At 27.1% G+C, this 13,114-nt stretch overlaps 1 protein-coding gene across 3 annotated transcripts in view; it reads right to left on the bottom strand.

Annotated features, from left to right (window-relative positions):
- LOC132928449 (1-phosphatidylinositol 4,5-bisphosphate phosphodiesterase) overlaps positions 1-13,114 on the bottom strand; it is a 53,071-nt gene that overhangs the window by 24,285 nt on the left and 15,672 nt on the right. The window contains exon 1 of one of the 3 annotated variants that reach the window (XM_060993140.1): positions 11,174-11,220. The exons of 1 other annotated variant lie outside the window; for it this stretch is intronic. The gene's annotated coding sequence lies outside the window, so the exon portion shown is untranslated. Of the gene's footprint in view, positions 1-5,755; positions 5,778-11,173; positions 11,221-13,114 lie in introns of those variants that run through there. One more of the 3 variants, XM_060993150.1, reaches the window with a different exon arrangement.

Below are 13,114 nucleotides of genomic sequence, written 5' to 3'. Positions count from 1 at the left end.
TAACAATTGTTAACAAAAAATGTTTTACTCAGTCAAAAAACTTTTAAATTATATACAAGGTTCTTTGTAAGTTGCTTATTCTGAAACCATAATATCTTAGATAGTTAGATGCGTTTTAATCAAAATTATTTTTGATGTGTATTCGAAGTTCAAATTTGGATGAAATTAGATATTTAAACGAAGAATAAACATTTTAATTATATTGTTGAAATTTAAAAAAAAAATATTCACGAGCACTTAAAATGTTAACGCATATAATTTGTACGGTTATTGGTAACCTGTCATCATATTAGATTTGTGATTTTCTACAAGAATTTTATAAATATTTATCAACTGATGAAATAATAAATAGTGGATCGATAGCTATAAATGATGTAGGTATTGTTTAAGCCTGTAGGATCTTAATGAGTAATTGAAATACAATTCGTAGAATATTCGTGAATAATTCGTGAATATTACACAATCATTTTTTTGTTTTGTGCGAAACCATTTTCAACCATTTTAAAACGTGTTTTAAAAATTAATTAAATATTGATTGCAGTTACAATTAATTATTGTTGTTTAGACCATAAAGACGTTTGTTGATCATTAAAAAAACTCTTAAGTTTGTTAACATATTGGGCTCTCAAGTATAATAAATATTATTGTACATAATAATATTTTGTGTTACCATACACACAGGTAATAGGTACAAGAAGTATGTAAGTTCGTCTCCGCCCCAACCAACGAGAAAATTGCATTTTTATTATACACTGTAGTCTGTAGGGCGAAAGAGAGAAAACATTTTGAATTGAACGCTATATATTGGAGCTTTTACATTTTAACGACAAGTTTCTTTTACGACAATACGCCTAAATTGTTTAGTGTAAATGCGATTATATTATATGCTTTCATTTATGTTGATAAGCGATTGAATGATTGGTTGTCACGATAGTTGCATTACAACATAAACCAATTATGCGTTAATCTATTATAATGCGTATGCGTCAAAATAATATTGTAATCATATAAATGTTGATATATTATTTAATAATCGCATTCTCCATGAAAATTTGATTTTATAAAATGGATAAAATGAATAAAATATTGCTTATTATTATAATGGGTTTTATACAGACTATATTATATATTAATATTTGAAAAAGCTACTAATAAACGCCATTACACCGCGTAAATTTCTCTTTTTAATAACTAGAAATATGATCACCTACCTACCTATTTGTTATTTTGGTACACTATATAAATTGCTTTGAATTTCACAGAAATATCTCCCGCCTCTTTTACTTAATACCTACATTTAAATTCGTCTGACTACAAAACATCACTACATGGGTCAACGGTTGACATATTATTATAATATATAACTGCAATATAAAAATCATTGGTGTGAAACGTGTAAAGTGGCCAAGATAGAACCCACAATAGTTTATAGTGCGACGAGTAGTAAAAATAGAAACAAATATCATTTTATTTTTTATTTCAAACAAACTTAATACCGACAATCGTATTTTAGTCTCGGTTGATTCGCATACAGTATACGTCCATTTTTTTTTGTTTTATAAATAAAAATATATTTTTCAACTCGTCAAACGACTTTCGGCGTTAGTATTAAGGTACATACCTAGACAACTAAGTGTTATTACATTTTCTGTCATAATATAATGTTAAATTTCACATTTACACACCTAATTTATTTTGGCTCTTAAGATAATTAATGATACATTATTATGTGTATGATTGATGAGCATAACTATACGGTAATTAGTATTTTACTGTTATTAAACCATAATAATAATTTAATCAATAACCGCTCGCTCGTTAAATTAACAAACTATTAACTTTATTTTTCTGTAGAATATAAATTGTATACAAAATATGTGGCTATATGTATTTTTAAGTTTAGTAAAAATTGAATTTGACCCAATTTTTGTATGGAAATAAAAATTTATTCACATAAACTCTTTTGTTAAATAAATGTTGAACAATTAATTGTGATGGTTTATACCTATAATTGATTTTTTTAATGAAAATATTATGAACTTTTTATCAAGTATTAATTATTTTTAAAATTAATATTGTGCGGTTGATTTTCTTATAAGTCATAATAATTATAAATTTAGATTTACGGTTAGCCTGAAATGTTGTAAATTAGGTAAATCAAATATACACTGTTAAATACATTTATTTCGTAGAGGACACGATTTAAATATGATATTTTGAATTGAATCGTGCAACTATATAATATACTAAAATTATATAGTATAATATAATATTATTAATTTATGACGTTTAATGTGTATATTTTTTTATGTATTATTGGAACCTAATACAAATTGTAGGTACTTGCTCAAAGATCTCGGACTTAAATTCAATAATATCGAAATGTTTACTTAAATTTGAATGATTATTAAGGTGAAAAACTATTGTCGGTTTAAAATAAAAATAATATTATACGCTATGAATAATTTCAAGTCAACTGAAAATGGATGGTTAAATTAAATATGTTACTTTGAATAATTTTTGGAAGAATGGATCGCAGGTCTCGTGGGAATCAGGGGCTCAGAATTGACGCTGTTAACATCTTTAACGGAGAAATAATATATCGCAATATTATACATGTTGAATAATATATTTTTATAATAATTAATTATAAATTGTTGTTTTGAATAAATTCACATGTGAATATGTGCAGCTCTTAACACTTTTTGGTGGTTTATTATTACTATAACAGTATTCAACAATTTATTATTCAGTCTGTATAAAACAATATAGCGATGGTGGGCGTTGTAATAAATACTATGTCAATTAAAAAGTTGTTAAGTCCATTTTTGAGTATAATTTATTTTTATTTTTAAGTATATTTTTAGTCTAATAATTTAATACATATATACACACACATAATATATTATCTTTGGACAATTGGTGAGACTAGGTACGTTGTGTCATTACTCATTCCCCACTGGTATTATATATAATATATTACACCTACGCCGCGTATTCGACTTTTAAGGCAACACTAATTATTTCTACTGAATGGCCTTGCATTTTATTTAGGATTTATCCATTGAATAGAGGAGAAAACGTTAAAATTCAAATACCTAATTTGATAAAAAATTAATTTTTAATCTTTTTTTTCCTTTTTGTCTGCGCTTGAGTAGATAAATACGTTTTTTCTTCAATAAATACCTCATTTTTGAGACTGGATTTAAATTATAATTTTTTTCAAACAACTTTGATTTCTAAAGTTGTTTATACTTTCACAATTTAATTTTTATTACTATCTTAATTTATACTTATTTATTACGTGAAACCAAACGGAAATGTGCAAAATCTGGTTAAAATGAAATTCATGTGATATTTCTCATACAAATATTTTGAAAGCGTAAAAAACTAAAAAACTTTATAAATTAATTGTATTATACATGCGCAGATTAAAAGTATACAAATGTTTTACATTAATTATTTTTATAAAATCATGTGTATTTTAATGGCCTCGGCTCATTGGAAAATCCCCGAATAAAGTGCAAGGTCATCCAGTTGATATAATTATAGTTACCTTAAAAGTTGAACACATGGTTCTAAAAAAAAAAAAAATATTTAATTTTATAGTCATTATGTGTATGCTATAATTTTGTGTACGTCCGACAAAAATAAAAATGAAAGCATATTATAAGTCATAACGCAGCTATTGTCTTCCGAATCCGTAAGTGTCGATTAAACACTCGGAATAAAACACAATAGATTAAAGTAAAATATTTTGAGTTAGAGTATATTGAATAAACCGGCACAAGCATCGTATTATTGTGTAATATTATATAGGTAGGCTATATATATATTGGTTTGTCGGTACCTATTTATGGTCTGTAATAATATTATATCCACGATCCATCGGCTATATGCAAATCAATCCTATTATTCATGTTTGGAATAAGTCATCAAAACATCAAACGTACTCGATTTTTCCGGAGGTAAAAATAAAATAAAAATGAAAGCCGATAAACGAGTAAGTATACGTACAATGCATAGTTATTTAAACTTTATTTGGGATTCAGACGTATAATAATACACTATATACACGATGATCACTTCGTGTAATAAATAATGTATGCGATAATATAAAATACAAAGTGTTTCTTCAAAAAGTAAACACTAATTTTCTCGAAAAGTGTAAATGTTTTTGGAATTTTTATTTTTTATGATTTTAGTGTTTTGAATGAAAATATATTATACTCATTTAAATAAGTTAATGATTATTTATAAGTTAAAAAAAAACTTAAGTTATAACTAATTAACTACTCGTTTGAAATCCGACTTTAGTGTATTGAAATTCTCAGAAAGTTATTCTGTTTGAGAATACGAAATAAAAATGAAAAATGTATGCCATCATCATTCAAAAACTTTAAATAGTGTAAAAATTACTTTTTTCAAAAAGTTTTAACTTTTAAAAAAAAGTAATTTTTACCTTAAAATAATCTCTCTCTCTGTACATAATATCTCCATATTGTAGTGTCTGTCAAACGCAGGTGTAAAATCGCACAATAGTTTTTTTAACTTTTGATATTATATAAAGTTAAAGTAATATTTACATGTATAAAAATCTATAATATTATGTCTCACGTTCATTGTCGACCGTTTATTATTTATTAGTTTATTATATTTTTCCGATATAAAACATAACATAATAATAACCTGCAAATAATGTTCCGGTGGCAAAGGAAATTCGGTATGTTTTCGATATATTATTTAAATCATCATCAATATTATAATGTTGTACTAGGATAGGTGTTAAAATTATTCGTATATTATACGTTGCAATATATTATACACCGACGGTTATACAAATATTCAAAATAGATTCGAATTCCGACCGCGCTATATACCTATATATATACCAATATATACACAGTGTATATAAAACACGCGTATAAATATATACCTACCGGGTATTAACTATATATATATTACTATCATAAGGGTATATATGATAGTAAAATCATTGATCCTCCCGATGAGCCGACGAGTCTTATTTATATATAAGTACCTATACATCTGCAGCGTTAAATATCGAAAAATCGACATAATACATTTTGAATGGTAATATAATATATTGCCAATAAGTATATATAATATATATGCGATAATGCCAAACCCGTCGAAGCGATTTGTGTACACGCGGTAATCTGCAACCCAACCCCAAAGTTTTATCTGCTGTATACGTATAGGCGTATAGGCGCGCGTATAGCATAACCTTTAAACATAATATTCTCAGATTGCTTCGGTCGTGGTTTGCGCATCGTCTGTTCGTGTGCCAAAATATCGTATATTCGTTTATATCGTTTGCGCATCAACATAATATCGAACAATAGAGGGTAGGTATAAAAATATTGGAAAGTTCACGAGTACACGGCAACACCACACATTAAAAGAGCTTTTATTGGAAAATTCTGGTCGAATTATAAGTAGTTCAACAATTATTGTTATAATAAATTCACGTTATATATATATATATATATATATATAATAAGTATAGAGTTTCAAAATAAATTGGACTCTTGATTAAATCTTAAAATAATAGTTATGATTATAATGTATAATATGCATCGTAGTTACGAGTCACACACTTATGATACTGCAGTTTAATCTCGTCGTAACATACATTTTTACACAGAAATACTCGTACCAACTCAATAACTGAAAATCTAATATTACGAACGTTATCGTTACGTGTTATGATGAAAGTTAGTGAGAAACTTACGCTATTGACTAGAACACCACTATATTTTCCAGTTCTATTTTCTTAATGCGCAGCTGATGCACGATAATTTGACGTGAGATGAACGGTACAGTGTCGATGCCCAAACTATATGTATAATTCAAAAACCGAACGACGTGCAACAGTCTTACAAAAAAGTTCGAAATAAATATTATAGTGATGGGCAAACGACGTTCGGCCTCCCGGATACTATATCGTAAGACAACTAAATAAATCTGTAAACTGCGCGTTCGGTTTGGTGATGATGGTGATGGAGTGGTGATTACTGATTTTATACGAAGGGGGGGGGCAATGAATGGGACACACCCGTCGCACCCATGATATGTGCGATACGTAGTAATTATAGTCGTCACGATAGTCTTGAAAAAAAAATATATAATTTATAAATAAATTGTATTTAATATAGATATTTGAATATTTCAATGGGTATGAATTATAGTGTATAGCACACTGCGCACACGGTTATTTCTCACGAAGGTGGGTGAACCTATAAATGGAGATAAAAGCGAGACGAGTAAATATGTAACGTATTTTCAATTTTCATCCCACCGTCACGGGACTTGTCGAGAACCGCCTTTGTGGTGATATGGATTTCAGGAAATTAAAATTACTCTAATACCTACACACATCCTTTTAAAATATATGACATGCGCGCGTGCGATTGCGCAGCATTATATGTATACAATATATTTTAAACGGGTAACATCCGTCCGGGATTGTGGGTTGTGGAAACCATATTGGAGTTCGTTCCACACACATTATACCTATACACGGTATACACCCTTATTCACTTACACACACCCGCGCGCGCGTATTTATGTATAGGTATTAAAATAATATGATTTACATACGATACACGACCGCAGAGAAAATCTCCCAGGGGATCGAAGGGGGTCGAATCGTCTCGACGACCATCCCGTGTGCCGCACACGCGTTTCACAGTTATATGCATTACTACCCACGTCACCGCTGTACGGGAGTCGCGCCAATAAAACATTTACTGATTAACGCGATACGACGGTGTTTTCTCATATTTACGAGTGGGTGTACATGTTCAGTGCATTCGGAAAATATAATATTTATCAATTATCGACTATATATAATCGCATATTTTCTATAATTGTGTTGTGCACTGGTACGATTTAACGACTCTCCCGTGTAAACCTTTTAGGCCGATTACTATGACCACTATTGTACTGTTGTGCGGCCGGAAGAAGTCGCGCAGCAATAATAAGCGACCCGTTCTGCACTATCGTAATAATATTATTATGTATACCTCGCCGACCTAACCTCGCCAATGACGAGCCGATGGACTGTTATGTATACGGTAGGCGCCGCGATAAGAATCAGACGCCATCCAAACCGAACCCTTATCAGCTGTATATTAAATATTTGTTTTTTTTTTTCATTTTTGGTTAGGTAGAAAAAATATTACAGACCGTCATGGGCGGGTCATACGCTCACACCGAGTCTTGTCGTTTACCCGTGTCGGCTTGACGATGCCGAACTACATTATGGATGACATATATATATATATATTTAAAAAAATAATATTGTTTTACTTAAATATTGCTGGACTGTGTTCCGAGCAAATGACCTGTGAACAATATCGCTTTTTCGTCGCGTGACAAACGGACATATAATTCGTGGGCCCGTCAAGTCATAGTCATAATATGCAATATATAGTATACGGAGAAGTTCTAAATCGATTTTTTAATTATTGATAACAAATGAAATGATTTATATATTACTCGAGAGATTTGTACACGGAAACGATACCAAACAACTGTCAAAGGACAAAACACAAAGCACACCGCACACGCACTCTAATATTATTATCTATTTGATATTTAATACATATAATACGTTAGTGGAAAAAGAAATGTAATTGAAATAGAAGTTATGATTAGTGTAGAAAAAAACAATGCTTGTATTAATGAAGGTTTTATAAAGAATAAACACGAAAAAGTAAGATACTTATTTTGATAGACCTTTTTAATTCTTTAATGATACTAAATATATTTTCATAATAATGTATTTTCATTAGTCTATTGTTTTGATATAATATCATAAGATCATGATATACGATGAGAGTATGCATAAAATGATTATGTTTTTTCAAGTATGTAAATACTAATCGTAAATATAATTTAAATTAACACATTATTTATAGGTACTTTGTAGAAACAAAATGTATCGACTATAAAAGATATTATTATTTATTATACAGATGGAAATTTATCATTCATATCTTTGTAGTATACCTATACTGTTTTATTGATGTATAACTTTATATTAATATAACATTTCAATTAACTTTATGAATATGTTTTGATGACCTCGAAAAGAAAAACGATTGGATGCATATGAAATAGAAATACCCGATTTATAACATCAAAGGTATAGAGAAATAACGTAAAAATAATAAACTATTAAACGAAATTCAATTGATGTATAAAACAATAATAATTAACTTATCCATTGTTATTTTTAAGACTGAAATGTTTGTACAAATCGAATTTAAACTGTTTCGTTTAACTTTAGGTACATAACAGTTATAATAATTAATAATGGTATTTATGTATGTATAATACTATAATGCAATTGACAGGTACGTATTGTAATATTATATTAGATAAATGTACAGATGGACAGATGGTTATTATATATTAACATAACAATATTATTAATTACATCTATATACATATAAGTATAAAGAGCATAATACTACAATAATTATAATCCATCTACTATTTTGTGTTTTGGATATATTTCTGTTATATCTATCATGTAATTAATATTACATTTTCATGCATAATTTGGGTTCTTAGATAATTTAAAACTTACACAGATAGCATGTTAACCCCCTTTTATTTTTCGATAACGCAATTATTTAGAATTTGATTTTTGGAAATTTTTAAAAAAAAAGTACTATATTTTACCATATTTTAAATTTCTTGAGATTATTGTAGTTCTATAAATCTGAATAAGTATCCAGTAGAGATACAAATTTATATTTTCAAATGAAATCAACTTCCCCTCCTGTTTAACTGTTAATCATTTAGTGGATATTTTTTGAAAATGTTGACGTATTAAAATATAACTAAAATTCACACGAGTAGTTTTTCAGTTATTAAACTCTGTGCACTATAATCTAACATTTATAATTTTTAAAAATGATCCAAATATAATGAACACTATATCTTATATAACATCTATTATAAATATTTGTAAAACCACTTTTAAAGACTTTTAATCTTAATAATATATATACATTATATACAACTGAAAAACTACTCAATGGAATTTTGAATTGGGTATATTCATTTATGCAAAACAATATCTGCTAAATAATTTACAGTAAAAAAAGAGGTTTTATTTGAAAAACAGTAGCTTCTATTATAATCACACGACAATCCATAGGTAATACAATAATATTTTAATAATTTTAAAATATTATGTTCTTTAAATATATTTAAAATTTTTAAAAATCAGAAAATTTAAATAAATTCGTTATGAAATCTTTATAATCAAGTATGTAAGCGCAAAAAATATTTTTAATGAAATTATATTATCAGTTATCACCGCTCAAAAGTCAAAATTCTTAAATATATATGACGACGTTCGCTTAATATATTGTACATGCGTATAGGTTCCCATATGTTATTGTATTATAATTACATAGGTACCTACCAATATATCGTTCGTGGCATAAATACAAAATATGATAATGAATGTATATTATATATTACGCTGTACGGGCGTTGTTTCGTTGCAACAAAATTAATTTGTTTCAACCGAAGATTGCGAAATAATAACTTTGTACTGCTTTTGTGCTCGCAAATTCAAACCGTAACAAAAACTTGAAATATGGTTTTCAGACAACTTTCGTGTACAATATAAATAATATTATACACACGGAGTGATCCATTTAACTTGAGATACATATTATTTTAAATAATATTAACGTTAATGAATGTATTTTTTTTAGATAATTTTAAGTTGATATAAAGCAATATATTTAAGAACAAAATTCTATTTTTTAAATTTTTTTATTTATATCATTTTTTAAGTTTTTAATATTTTTAATGACATCATGCATTTTTAATTTCATATTCAGAAGCAGAATAATATTATTCAGAGTATTTCAATCTATAAAAAGGTAGGCATGTGGGTCAGTACCCCCCGGCTCTGTAGTCTGTTGTATATTCGGTGTCGAGTGGGTCACCAGACCCACTCGAAAGTTAAATTTGAATTCAATGATATATCATTTTATACAAAGAACGATTTTAAGCAGAAATGGTCTGTCAACCTAGTATATCATCAAGTTTATTTTAAGATGGGTTTTTGATTTTGTATTAAAGTCAATTGTTTTACTTATAATACAGAATAAATTCATTTATTCTGTGCTTATAATATTACAGTTTTGTTGGTTTTTTTAGATAATATTGCATTTATTATATTATTATTAGTATTTAATTATTATAATAATATAATATATACGAATATATATATTTACATCATACTACATCAAATTATATAACTTAATATCAAATAACATAATATTTATGTAAATAGTGTAAATACTGTAAAAGAGTAAAAATAGATAATACCTTAAGAGAAATTAAAAATGTTATTGCGTATACTAAAATTCGTAATAATATATATAAAGGTGCATAAAAATGTTAAATTATCACGAATAATGTTTTTAAATTATAAAAAATAATTAATATCGATATCTATTCAAATTATAATATACTCTTAAAGAACTATTTGCATGTTGTCATTAAAAAAAGTTTTAACGATAAAAAAAATTAGTAAAATATCAGTTATTTTTCGAAAATTGTCGTTTTTAGTGACTTAAATTATTTTCAAAATAATTAAGTTTGTTTTACAGTTTTTGAAATAATGAGAGTTACGATAAATGAATAGTCCGGTATAGAATTGGGTATAATACTATAGTGTCACTCCATACATTCAAGAGCTAATGTCATTAAATCGGTGTTTAAAGTCATTAGCGAGTGAGTAGTTTTGGCGGGACACACATAACGTATTGTATTTTAATTTAAATGAAAACAAAAATACAAATTTATTTTTAATAATGAACAATCACAAATTTCCGCTCTAATTATATTCCATTGTTCGGGTGACAAAAAATATAAAAACAACCCTTTATTTTAACAGTGTGAAATAAAAACTACAACTATTACTGTATGGCGTATACAATAATACGTTAATCATTGAAACAATACAAACCACGAAGAACGCACATACCTGCTACCGTCTATACGTTTCAAACTACTCGTTCAACGCTATTAATCTATGTAAATTCTAACAGAAAATAATTGCGATCGATAGTTTATTAAAGCCAATATATAATAGTTTAATACTTTGACATACTGTTGGTCGAAAGTTCGTCCGCATGGCTTCCATCTACAGCTAATACTGCCAGTTTTACTCGGTACGTGCTACGATGTAATATATTATATCATAGAAAAAACTTTAAAGGTTTCAACGGATCGAATCTAATTAAAACCAGTAAAAAAGTTGACTTAATACTATATCCATCGTAGTTACTTGCAGTTAGGTCACATTCATATTAAATGTTTAGAGAAAATAACGAGGTAACGTTTAAAACGTTATTCTGATATTTTTATGGACTAGGTACATAGAAACCATACAAAATGAACTCGTTTTTCGCCGTACAAGTCATCGCATCGCCTCAAACCCACCAAAGGGCAATGACTAATATAATTTTTTTGCAAATACTTTTTGTTTTTACAAAGTGAGCGATATTATACGTATTCTGCATTTTTGTATAAAATATATGCACACCACACATACGGTTGATGAATTATTTAATTGATTGTATTCGGTAAACAATTAACAAGCATGAAACAAATTTGGTTTTTATCGTATTATAATATGTTCGGTTGTCTCGTTTTTCTCACCTCGGCAGTCAGCGTGAGATTATGAATTGTAGTATTATTATTAATTATCATTAATAAACATTTGAAAGCGATGTGATAAATTATTATTGAACTAAAAGAAATATAAAACAATTCATTAATTAAAAACCGCCGTCATTCATTGAACTTTATGTAATTGAAAAAAAAATGTACCTTATTTTTATTATTATTAATAATAAATAGTTTTGAAATAACCTTTCGTGCATAATATTACAGATTAGCAGATAATGGTTTGTATTACATTTTAAGCTCTTTGAAATTTAATCTATGTCTCCATTCCACTGCATACGTTTGAAAATTTTATCACAATATCAATAACACGATGTATAAATACAATCAAATAATCTGGACAATTTAAAATATGAAAGAAAAATATTTCCTCCCCGATGGAAGTGGGAAGAACTCTGATTTCTGATCACTTTTGTAGTTTTGTATCACATCACTGTTAGAGCAGCAACAGTTTAATGAAAAATGTCAAAAACCATTGATAATGTTTAATCTCTATCAACAATATAACACCATATGCATTACATTTTCAATTCACAGGAATAAAGGGGCTAAATAAAACTTTTGGAGAACATTTATTTTTATCTTAAATAATCTTAATAGTGAATCTAAAAAAACAATACATAGTTTAAAACTATTAGATTCAATTGAGGCTTAGAATATAATTTTATTAAAATTTTAATTATTTTTTAACATACTATTTTATTATATATAAATATTTTATGTAACATTTTTTGTGTAAATTATTTTAGTTAGGTTGAGTTTGAAACGATTGTTAGTCCATGACCTTGTAAATATCTTCGCTATACAAAAATAGAGGTCAATTAACAAAAAATTGATATTAATAATAAATAATAATATAATGATATTTACATTATGACATTATAGAAGTATAACAACTTAGATTTAATGTATTAAGCAATTTAGTTTTATTGTGCTTATTAATGGAGTGAAGTTAAAAATGTAATACATAGATAAATTATAAGTTTATAGACTATAACTATTTGATAATGTACAAACTATGTTTAATTGAAATTAATAAATTCGTCTGAATATGTTTTATACTTCAGCCTAACCTAACATGAACTCTGAACCAGAAATAACTTATAGTAATGTATTTTACTTCTAAAACTTTATTTATTATTTATGTGAAAAATGTGTTTAATGAATTACTATAAACATTGAATTCATATATTTCAAAATTATTAAAAAAAAAATATCCTTTAAGAAATTATGATGGTTGATGAATAATACTATAAATTATTAATTGTTATATTATAATATACATAGTGTAGAAATCACGTGAAGAAAGCATAATATGCCATAAATATTCCATTTGGAGGACAAATTAATTTATTTTAAGTAT

The sequence above is a fragment of the Rhopalosiphum padi genome, chromosome 1 (assembly GCF_020882245.1).
Source record: "Rhopalosiphum padi isolate XX-2018 chromosome 1, ASM2088224v1, whole genome shotgun sequence".
Lineage (NCBI taxonomy): Eukaryota > Metazoa > Arthropoda > Insecta > Hemiptera > Aphididae > Rhopalosiphum > Rhopalosiphum padi.
The sequence above is the reverse complement of the archived record's forward strand: the minus strand, read 5'-3'. Positions and strand labels throughout refer to the sequence as shown.